Source organism: Vanellus vanellus (assembly GCF_965231255.1).
Source record: "Vanellus vanellus genome assembly, chromosome: Z".
Lineage (NCBI taxonomy): Eukaryota > Metazoa > Chordata > Aves > Charadriiformes > Charadriidae > Vanellus > Vanellus vanellus.
Window position 1 is genome coordinate 33840028 of NC_138908.1, and position 9499 is coordinate 33849526.

Genomic DNA, 9499 nt, shown 5'->3' on the forward strand with positions numbered 1-9499 from the left:
TAGTAGTGTTCCAGCAAAAGGGAAGGAGATATGTGTCTTCCCCTGCCAGCTGGACAGAGTTTAGAGCTGCTTAGCACCTCTGAGACTGGCACTTGCAACAGGGCACCGGGCACCTGCGTTGGTCTTCGTGGATTTGCATGGGATATTTGAATAGAAAGTAGCTGGATACAGGAGGAGATCCGGTGAAACAAAAAAACTTACAGCCGAAATACCTGTGTGAGGGCAAACATAACTACTCATTAAAAACATCAGTAATCAATAGCTACTCGTTAAATCAAAAAATGTTCAATATTCAAATTTGATTTCAAGAGCTGGGTGGTCATGTCCTTTTCTACTTTTTAAAAACAAATTTGAAAGGCTGTTCCGAACCAGAAAGTTTTGAAAAGCAGTGTTTCACTTTAAAAAGTGTCAAAACAAAAAGGTTGGCTGGCTTTATTTTTTAATCTTTAATAATTTGGTTAATTCAGCACAAAACTGCAAAATACTGTGACTGAGTCATAACATAAGTTTTCAAGGCCAAGAACTATTTAGGTTGAAAATACTTTGCTGAGCTCTATTTCTGCCTCGAAAGAGAAGCCTGCAGCTGTTTCATCGTCAATTATCCATGGAGCACTGACTCCCTCCTTTACCATGCCTAATCAGCCCCAAATTTGCCTTAACCTATTAGCTTTGTTTGCTCTGTTGTCTGTCTCTGCTTTATCTTGGGGAGGAATAAAGGTGACGGCCCAGAACCAAACAGGGCGGAGACTGTCTTCTTCAATTACCTGCAAAGCAACTCATGAGGTGGTTCTCCTCTCTAATCAGGGTCCTTTAATGTCCCTAAAACAGAAGGAAAGAATTTTTTTACATCTCCCTTGTGAAAAGAAAACTCTTATATAGGAACTGTTTTTTTCCACATCCACAGGTGGAAGCGCCTTTGAGGCTAATTCTTTCTTTTACATAGCTTTCTTCTCTCCAGGCTGTTAAGGAAAAGAAATACAAAGGCCAAACCAACGAAAAAAAAAAAATCTCTGCTTGGCTGAGATGGCAAACCACAATATTCAGATATGAACTGTTGAAGGAGTCAGAGGGTGGCTTTCCACTAGCTTGCTGGCAAACATAAATAAATGATAAAAGAATTATTCAGTAAATCTGTTTGGAGATTAACAAGCAAGAGAAAACCAGGGGCAGCTTGTGAACTGTTCACTAACCCTAAAAGGGGTTGAAGCTCTCAGGAATGAGGGCAAGTCTCATGAAAGCAGGTAGTTTATGTAATACTCCTCTTCTAGTCCTGCAATTACTTACAACTCACAGCTTGCATTACAGAAGAGTAAATGTTTAGCCTTCATGGCCACAGAGAACAGTTTGACAAGAGAATGTTAAACCTCAAAGACCAGAAGGCAAATAAAAAATACCCCAGCATTTGTCTTTTGAAACAAAACAAATAAAGCCTAGCAGTTTTTAAGCTAGACTGACTAGTGTTCATTCTTTCTGCTGCATGCATTTTCTACAGCTCAGGCCTGTCAGGTCAGCTCTACCCCTCAGCCACATTTATAGAAAACCACGGGGTTAAAACATATGTATGCAATTGGATGCACCCCTGCTTCTTCATGTGGTGGAACAGGTACGCATGGGATCGGTTCATGCACAGCGCATCTCTCCTGTGGGGAAGGCTGTTGTCATCCCATTCCCAGCATCTTCTCACGTTTTCTGCAGAGGCACTTATGACGGGTTTAGGTGACATTTCTGAGACCTGAATTCAAGATGTCATCTAGGTCAGAACTGCTGCCAAAGAGAGTCCTGCCTTTTGTCCTCCAGGGTGCCTAAGCATCATGCAGCCAAGCATCTCCAGAAGTAGCCCATGACTAGTAAATGCAGATGTCCTTGGAAAAAGCTATCTCTCTTAGGGGCAGATAGAAACTGCCTTTTGCATAACAACCTGTGCTACAGCTGCTAGATGGGAAAGTGCTGTTTGGTTCTGGGCTGGAGGCAACCTGAGGCATCCAGCAGGAGCTGAGTGGCAAGGCTGAGCACCAAGAACACTGAGGCCCTGTGGTGGTCTGTGGGAAATCTTGTGCAAAACAAAATTTTGTCCGGTTTACATCAAAATGGCCTCAGGAAAGCCCCAGTGCTTGGAGGAAAATGTAAAACAGCTGCGGAGGGTTAATAATTTCTTTTCCCTGAAGAGCTGAAGCGTAGCTCTAGCAAAGAAGGACTTGGTGCAGCATGGATGTGCTGTTGGAAGCTGCACTCAGCTGGTGGTGCACTCCCCTGCCCAGTGAAAGCTCAGCCCATCCAGTGGTCCAGGCGGTGGTGGGCAGCTGCCGTGGGGGTCTGCTGCCACCAGCAAAGCAGATGTGTTCATGGGACCTTCCCACTTGTCAGAGCGATTTTTCACTGCATCCACAGCCCCACCTCAGCTATGCAAGTCCACAACACTGTGTGCACTAGGAACTTCTCCAGCTGATTTTATTTTCCCAAGATTTTTAGGTCAAAAAAACTTTTTACATTTGTCTTAGGCCAAAAAAACTTTTTTATGTTCCTACATGCAAAGGCCTGGAAGCCTTCATTCTTACCCCAATATAAAATAATACCTAAGGATGCGAATGACTTTAAACGTCATGACCCTTGAAAATTTGAGGAATAAGTTCACTCAACAACAAAGGAACCAATATTCCTTAAAAAAGCTGCATTCCCAGAGTTCTCATGGCATCAGACCGCCTGGAAATTGAATTCACATGTCCCTAATTATTTAACAGGAATTCTTAAAATTCCCGCAGGATAAGTAATTTGAAACAACACACAGAGCTATTTTGCCTGTTTCCTGGGGCAAATTTATGTCATAGTTTGGTTAGTTACAATGTTATCAGCTGCCTCAGAAAAACAGGCTATGCTAATACAACCATTACCTAATTCATGCCTGGAGTCTGATCCTTGGAGATTTCTAAGCCTTTTAGTGATCCCTTGAATGGCCCCTTTATAATTTAAACACAGGGACATTTACTGAGGTAGCTGCCATAGTAAGTAAACAGGAAGGTTTATAAGAATAGCCATTTTTGTTTGGCACCCTACCATCTACACAACTGCAGACTTGTTTATAAACACACATGGCTACTTTTTCCCCACTAGACATGAAAACAAAAATTCCCCAGTGGACTTCAGGGACTTGCTGGGAGATGTGAATGTGGAGGAGGCAAAGGCACTGGTGGAGCCTGATATCATTGGCATCCAGAGGAGACAGAGGCCGCAAATACTTTTCATGCCTTTCATTATTTATTCTGGTTTTATACACCTTAGGAAGGCCAGTGGTGGGAACCCTATCCTGCCAAAGGTGGTCTGGGCTCTGGTTCACTTTCTGCTCCTGACTTTGTACGTAGCCTTGGGGGCAGGCCATTTCAATCTTCCATGCCTTAGCTTTCTACTCTTTCACAGAACCACGGAATCACGGAATCACGGAATTTTCAGAGTTGGAAGGGACCTCTAGAGATCATCTAGTCCAACTTCCCTGCTAAAGCAGGATTGCCTAGAGCACATTACTCAGGACTGCATCCAGGCGGGTCTTGAAAATCTCCAGAGAAGGGGACTCCACAACCTCCCTGGGCAGCCTGTGCCAGTGCTCTGTCACCCTCACTGTAAAGAACTGTTTCCGTGTATTTGAACGGAACTTCCTATGTTCTAACTTGTGCCCATTACCCCTCGTCCTGTTACTGGGAACCATTGACAAGAGCCTGGCTCCATCCTCCTTCAACCCACCCTTGAGATACTTGTATGCATTAATAAGGTCTCCCCTCAGCCTTCTCTTCTCCAGGCTAAAGAGTCCCAGCTCTCTCAGCCTTTCCTCATAAGGGAGATGCTCCAATCCCTTAATCATCTTAGTTGCCCCTCGCTGGACTCGCTCCAGCGGTTCCCTGTCCCTCTTGAACTGGGGACCCCAAAACTGGACACAGTATTCCAGTTGTGGCCTCACCAGTGCAGAGTAGAAGGGGAGAATGACCTCCCTCGACCTACTGGCCACACTCTTCCCTATGCAGCCCAGGATTCCATTGGCCTTTTTGGCAACAAGGGCACATTGCTGGGCCATGGATAATTTACTGTCTACCACGACCCCCAGATCCTTCTCCTCAGAGCTACTTCCCAGCAGGTCCGCCCCTAACCTATACCGGTGCTTTCTGTAAAGTGCTTACACATGGCCTTAGGAGCTGCAGAGGATAAGAGCTGCTGCCAGTGGTTTCCTCTCGAGCAGCAACAGGGGTTCACGTATGTCTGCTGCGGCCCCAGGGGAGCACTGGGGCACAGCAGGAGAGAGTCAGGAGAGAGTCAGGAGCAAGATGGTGTCAGAGACCACCAAACCAGCCAAATTTCTGTCTGCTCTGTGTGTGCTCTGGCTGGTGGAGAGGACCTTGATGTGGTCTGGCTGTATTTTCTGCTTCCAGGGGTGCCCTTGACACCCAAGACTGGTGTCCCTGTACTCCAGCAGAAGCTGGAACATGCCTCTTCTCTGGCGTGCCATGTGGCAATGCCTCCAGTGACAGGCACGTGCCTTTCACATTAAAAGTGCCAGACCGAGCACTTTGGGACTTTAAAACCAGAAAAAAAACTTCCCCGGATTTGTGGCTGCCATGAGCAGATGACGTTGATGGCATCATTTGGTGCCCTGAAGGCCAAGTTGATGTACTTCACTCACAGGCCCTCTCTGAAGGAAGGGCCCCCATGGAAAACGTCATTTTGGAGATTTGGAGAATCCCGTCTATGGGCTCTGAAGCCCCCCATGACCAAGGAATCAGGTCTGCCATTTTTCAGGCTCCTCCCATAGTTAGCATGCTGATTGGTGTTGATTGATGAATGGTGGGATCTTGCTGCTGCAGCCCCTGCCCCCCCCTCTGCCCTTCCCTTCTTGTTTACATGTCCTCTTTGTTGCCATGTCTTCATTTTGGCTGGAGTATCCCTGGGACAGGGACTGCAGCCGTGCATGTTCATATAGTGTGAGCATGCTTGTCAAGATAGTGAAGTAATGCAACAAAAGAAGTGGGTGGAAATAAATACTACTTATTGGTTATTTACACATGGCAAATTGAATAGACCAGACAAGGAAATTTTACTGTTCATGTGCAAACTTGGCCTGTTTCCTGTTCTTAGTTTGGAGACAGATCACTAACTGAGTTCAAGCTTTGCTTGAAAACTTTTAAATCTCTGTGAGACCTAAAAATTGATGCACATAGAAGTTAGGAGCACAAAATCACTGCAGAATCCCTCTGTAGTTCCTGGAGGCACTGCTCAAGTGTGCTTTGACCACAGGCAAGCTGAACTGTCCTTTGGGAGTACACGCCTCACTCCATGAGCGCTTGGGTTGGATGTCCACAGCAGGAGTGTTGGGCCAGGAGGGAGTTTTTACTTACCAGTTGCAAAATCCCAGAGCAGCAATGCTAACTCAGCCTAAACTTTAAATGAAAATTAAAACAAATCCCCTTTGGGATGAGATGGAAATGTCAGCCCAAGGAGGAATCTGTTCTCAGTAAGTTGCGAGCGACCGAAGGAGATACAAGTTGGAATCCAGCCTTGGCTACACCACACACCATCTGTCAGCCTTGCAGAGCAAAATAAAGGGAAAGCAGAAAGCGTGCGATTATCCTCTCCCTCACTGGAGAGCCCAGAGGCCAGAAAAGTGGCTTCTCTTCCCTGATACATTTCTCGAGGCGGAAATGACACATTCATTTTCCCACACTGGCGATGCCGTGCATTGCTCTCTCATCCTACTCGCTCTCCCCTTGGCAAGCAGGGATGCAGACTGCCAGGCTGGGGCCTGAGTGAGAAGGCTCTGTTCCCGTGGTTGGAGAGATGAGTTTAGCAAATTGCAGGAGAAGAACAAGAGAGAGCAGGAGATGCTGACGTCTCTCCACCAGGCACCATGCTGGCAAGATGCGGGGGCTTGCTCCTGCCCCTGCAGGCACCCAAGCACCTCTGGGACTGAGCACTTTCAGTCAGGCAAGAGCTCTTCTCTCTCCTTCTCCCCCCTGCCCTTGCACATTTTCGTAACCTTGCAAAAGTTTCAGACAACGTCATCTTTAACCTACTGCAGGCAGGGCTTGGGAGCCACGTGAGGGGCAGCGAGGGGGACCATACTTGATCGGCACACCAGCCCCATGGCCAATGAGTGGGAAGCTGGACTACACTCCCCTACCCGCCACCCCAAAAGGGGTGCAGGAATGTCTCTCCCCTGGCATTGCATTTTGAAAGATGTGTCTGGCGAGACAGCTAGCTGACTTTGGCAGGCGCTACCGGCAGCGTGATAATTAATTAAAGCACAGTTGAGAAAATTGTAGCATGAGCTTACTCCGCAGCCCCATCCACAGCTCGCTAGCAGAGCAGGGCATCCTGCCCTAGCCCATATCCCTTTATTTGAAGGAGTAGGCAGCTTGCATTTGGCACTGAAAATAAGAAAGCAGGACGAAGAGGCATGAATTCTTGTGCTAATCAGTGAGAGAGGACCTTGTCTGCAAGATAAGACAACCTGGGAACAGAACAGCAAGTCATACCGCAGCAATAGAAAAATAAGCAGGGCAAGACAGCTAAAGGCTATTTTACATAGGGAGGATCCCCTCCTCCTGTTGCCTGTGTGGCACTGAAGACTGAAGGAGCCTCTCTGCGAAATAGAAAAGTGAGCAGGAGGAACAGGTACCCGTCTATTGCAGTCAGAGCTGCAGCTGCCGCACAGCTGCCCGTATTTGTATGCCTTCAGCTGAGCTCTTTCAGGTACCAACAGCAGTGGAGTTGCACCGATTGTGTTCCTAAACGGACACCCAAGTGGTTCCTGCAGTCATCACCACTGCTGCACATTCAGGGAGGTTCAAGATAACCGTGACCTACAGCTGTAGCTCTGCCCTGCCTGCATGCCTGCCTGCATGCCTGCCTGTCACTGGGCTGCCCCTGCCCCTACGGACAGGTGCCTGCGCCCCACGCTCGCTGCCAGTGTGGAAAGTCAGGCAATACTGTGCCACAAAAAGGGCTTTGGCAATCACTGCTGGTGGGACAGGCTCGCCTCAGGTCACCCTCAAGCCCCTGAATGGCTTGATGCTGTGCTGCTCCTTACTCGGAGTATATCAAAGAGGCTCTGCCCAGGATGAGAGGATGTGCACTGCATGTTGCAGCTGTTGCTGTAGCCCAATTAGTCGTTACGGACACAGGCAGGGAAGAGTCTTTTTTTTATCCCCAAACCAGGGTTTCATTAAAAATGCTCGGTGTTCTCAAAAAGAGATTTTAAAAAATAACCTTGAACAAACTTAAAGTAGGGGAAAAGGAATCCTTTCTTGTTTGTTTGAACTTATTAGCACAGAAATTACCTGGAAGCTCACTCTGACTTTTTGGATTTAATTTAACTTTTTCTCTTCTGGGGAAGAGGAGAAAATTTGAATATTTACAGGGAGAAAAAAAAGACATTACTTACTTGCATTTCCTAGTCAGAAGGAGAGCAGAACATGGTTTTTGCTTGTTTCTAAGCAGATACTTTTGTTGGATGACCGACCTCTCATCGTCAGCTATCAAATCTTTTATATGAATAGAATTAAAGCAACACAGGAACGTTCAAAGTTAGTGTTAGTCTCTCTCTATATATGCCTTCCCCTCCTCCCCTTTTGCCCTGTGTTTCAAGGTCTCTTTGGAGTGTTGCTGTGGAAATGAAATTTTGGGGTTGATTCTCCTCTTGCTTGCTGTTGTGTGCGGCCAGTGAATTTGCGCAGGGTTTAGCATAGCTGCACCACATAAGCCAGTGCTGCCCGTGTTGTGTTGGAGACACTTGTGGGCTTGTTTTGACTTTAACCTTCCACATGGTCTGTGGGTGCAAGTACCAGTCTAGTTATGCAACTCCTGTCTCCATTCCTCCAGACTTCCCCCTCCTCCTTGTTAGAAATAATGTATTTTAGCTCTCGCTCTATTACCTTCCACCCACTTTGGAATCCCCAAGTACTATAAATCAGGCTCTGTTTTACAGAAGGAGCTTTGCTTTCCCCTATAGGATTATGTATTTTACAGAGGAAGCAAAACTCAAACCCAGTTAATGATTGACTGATACACACCGAGTTGATGCTTCTTTGCCATTCGATCATGATTATGTGCAAGGGAAAGAAAGTTTTTAAATGTTGGAAAATGTGCTGTGTCAGACTGGTGCAACTCCACATAGTTAGTGTTCAGGGACACGTTCTGTCTTCATGAAGTCCCATCTATTTCAGATTATTTTGCAGCTGGGTTTACAACAGACTTAGGCAACTTGTTCAAGATCTGAGAAACCAGAATTACCCTTCCCACCCCCACCCCCCTGTCTTTCATCACTTGAAAGTTTTCTTTTGGTGTTTTGTTTTTAATTTTCCTTATTTGTTGTATGTGGACACTGCATAAATATTCCAGATTATGTCTTAAAATGAGGCAGGGTCATATGAAGGAACAAAAAATTATGCAAACGAGCATTTTCAGTGTAACAAATAAGATTTTATTCTGAGAAGTTTGTAAATCTGCTACTGGCCCTTGCTATTGATGGGTTTCACAATCTGTATTGGGAATGAACTGCAGTTTGATTACAGCCTGTGGATTCGCAGAGGTTAGTGGGGGCCAGCAGTCCTCCCAGGGTCAGCCTGCCAAGCACTGCCACTGCTCTCTTCTACCTGCTTAATCTGATCCTATCAGCAGTTAAAACTACACAAGTTGTCTTCCCACAGTCATATTGCAACATAACTTTTTGCTGCAGTAGCCATGGATGTACCTGTGCAAAACAGGAGTCTTCATGCTCTGTTTTGCTCTGACTGGGTTGATAGCATCACTTATGATCAAGGTGGCCTGACTGTCTCCATTACAGCAGCTTGCTTTAAATTGTTCGTTCTTTTAGTTTGCCAAATGTTGCCTGTAGGGACTGGAATTTTCTAGGAAGGATGTCTGAACCTAGATAGAGTTAAGCTGATTTCTAGGGGGGAAATGACACTATAGATCAAGAGAAAATGCATTGTTTATTCCACACTTGGGAAAGACGAAAAAAAAACATGAGAAAATTCTTGCTATTGGTTTGATGAGAGGGTCTCAAACATTGGTCAGAAGATATGCTTGATACTTAGCAAGCTGCAGCAGAAACTATATTTTTCCCTGCTCATACCACCACCATCCTCTGTCAAGGAAGGCTGGTCTCTCTCCTCACCCTCAGCCTCCTCACCTCCTATCCCCTGCCTCTGGCTCCCAGCATCTCCTGCTGCCTCACCCATTGCTTTACTCCCTCTCTCCGACCCTGCCACCTTGCTTGTCTCAGTTGGAAAGAAAGCCTCAGCGCAATCAGCTTGCATCTTCATTAAATTCTGCCAATGCCTTTTGGATATAAACAGGGACTGGCAGTGTGAGAACTTCAAGTTGTGTCCTGCAGAAGATGTATTCGCATGTATAGATATTACTGGTCTTTTAATGGGATCTAACACGGCAAAGGTGAGCATTCGAGCAACATCTTACTGAATAGCCTTGCTAATATGAACCAGTTAGTCTCCTAAGGTGC